Source organism: Schistocerca piceifrons, unplaced genomic scaffold (genome assembly GCF_021461385.2).
Source record: "Schistocerca piceifrons isolate TAMUIC-IGC-003096 unplaced genomic scaffold, iqSchPice1.1 HiC_scaffold_943, whole genome shotgun sequence".
Lineage (NCBI taxonomy): Eukaryota > Metazoa > Arthropoda > Insecta > Orthoptera > Acrididae > Schistocerca > Schistocerca piceifrons.
In genome coordinates, this window is record NW_025729216.1 from 325,001 (window position 1) to 327,500 (window position 2,500).

Consider the following 2,500-nt stretch of genomic DNA (forward strand, 5'->3'; position numbering starts at 1 on the left):
CCGCGTCCGCCTTAGCGTGCTCCTCCGGGGGCGCGCGGGTGCGCGGATTCTCTTCGGCCGCCATTCAACGATCAACTCAGAACTGGCACGGACTGGGGGAATCCGACTGTCTAATTAAAACAAAGCATTGCGATGGCCCTAGCGGGTGTTGACGCAATGTGATTTCTGCCCAGTGCTCTGAATGTCAACGTGAAGAAATTCAAGCAAGCGCGGGTAAACGGCGGGAGTAACTATGAATAAGTGGTGGCCCTTCCGCTGAAGGTGCCACCCCAACTCCCCCAGCACCTAGCCGGCCAACCGGCCGTGCCGAAAATCTTGTAACTTTTGCAGCTATGTATACCTGTAGTGAGTGCCACCGCAGCTTTACAACCAAGAACGGTCTCGGGGTCCATCGCCGCCGCCAACATCTTGCGGCCGCCAACGCGGAGATCGTCACGGAGAGGCATCGCGCGAGGTGGACGGAGGAAGAAGTCCTGTCGCTCGCCAAGGCGGAGGCCGAACTGTTCCTTGAGAGGGACGCCCGGTTCTTCTTCGTCAATCAAGAACTCATCAGGATGTTCCCCGACCGAACGCTCGAGGCAATCAAGTGCCGACGGCGGCAAGCTGCCCACAAGCAGCTTGTCCGCCAATTCATGGAGGCGCTTGAGATCGGTCGGGGGGAAGAGCCGGCGTCCCGCCGGGGAGCAGCGAGCCCGCTGCCTGACGCGGGTGAGGCCGCTGCGCCGCCCGTCGACGCAGCCGAGGACTTCGCGGCCGACACCACCGGGCCGCCGCCGGAGGGGCCGACTGACGCCGCCATCTGGGAGCATCTGGCGGGGCTACCCGCTTCCGCCCAGCGTTTCTCTGCCCTGGATCGTGTCATAGGTCTGGGGCGGGGCACGCCGCCCGATGTCATCCTGGGCATGCTCCCGGATGCCCTTGCGTCGGTCGGGTCCAGAGGGGAGAGATCGATCACCAGGACACAGCGGCCGCGCCAACCATCGAAGCGGCCGCCTGCCGCGCCGCCGACGCAGAAGCGCAAGCGGCGCCGCTGGGAGTACGCGAGAACGCAGGATGCCTTCCGACGGTCGCGTGCACGTTGCGGGCGCGGCCTCTTGGATGGCACCCTGCTCCAGCCGCCACCTGCCATCCCTGGTCTGCTGGACTTCTGGGCGGACCTCTTCACCAAGAAGCCCATCTCCACCGCGGGCTTCATTCGTGACCGCCTCCTCCCGCACTCAGAGCCTGTCGCTCTCGAGTGCATATGGGGGCCGGTCACACATGAGGAGGTCGCCGCCGCGTTGCCGCCCAGGGGATCAGCAGCCGGGCCGGACGGCCTTACCCCAGCGGAGTTGCGGCGCCTGCCGCACGAAGTCCTGGTGAAAGTGATGAATCTCTTCCTTCTGGCCCGCGCCCTTCCGGAACGCCTGCTTCGCGCGCGGACGTCCCTTCTCCCGAAAACGGCTGCACCAACATCCCCCGCTGACTTTCGCCCCATTACGGTCTGCTCGGTGTTGGCGCGGACCTTTCACAAGGTTCTCGCGTCACGCCTGATGCGCGCATGTGCTGTGGACGAACGTCAGCGGGCATTCATCCCTCGGGATTGGATGTTGGAAAATACCTTCATCTTGGACACTGCTCTCACCGACGCAGTTCGCTCCTGCCGCTCTGTCTTTGTGGCATCGATCGACGTATCTAAGGCATTCGATTCGGTAGATCATGCTGCCCTTCGCCCCGTGCTGAAGGCGCATGGCCTGCCGGATTGCTTTGTCGAGTATGTCGAGCGTTGCTACGAGGGCAGCACGACAGTGATAGCGGACGGCGCCGGCGTGGGCGTGTCTGTGCAGCCAGCACGGGGCGTTCGCCAGGGCGATCCCCTCTCCCCCCTCCTGTTCAACTTTGCGGTGGACTACGTTTTAGGCCAACTGCCCTCCCACATCGGAGCTCGGATCCTCGGTCGCAGAGTCAACGCTGCGGCCTTTGCAGATGACGTCTTGCTGTTTGCAGCGACCCCGAGGGGCTTGCAGTCCCTCATCGACGCAGCTACCGCAGCCCTCGCCCACCTGGGGCTGCAGATCAACGCCCGGAAGTGTTTCACCCTCGCCTTAGTCGCGTCAGGGCGCGAGAAGAAGGTGAAGGTGGACAGCAATGTCACCTTCACAGCAGGCAATACCACCATGCCTGCCCTGCGTGTGGGTGAAACCTTCCGGTACCTGGGGCTGCAATTTTCCACGGCGGGTCGCTGTGTCTTCAATCCACGTAGCCACCTGGTGGAGCAGCTTGACGTCATCTCCCGAGCTCCGCTGAAGCCGCAACAGCGCCTCCACGCTCTCACCAACGTACTTCTCCCTGGCCTGTACCACGGGCTGGCCCTCAGCCGCACCCGGGTGGGTGCATTGAAGTCGGCCGACGTTACCATCCGGGCCGCCGTCAGGAGATGGTTCCGCCTTCCGGCGGACACCCCTCTGGGATACTTCCACGCTCCTGTTGCCCAGGGGGGCCTCGGCATTCCATCTTGCCG

General features: G+C 63.8%; 1 pseudogene; it reads left to right on the forward strand.

Annotated features, from left to right (window-relative positions):
* The window catches only part of LOC124772605, a 7,661-nt pseudogene that overhangs the window by 2,638 nt on the left and 2,523 nt on the right, over positions 1-2,500 (forward strand).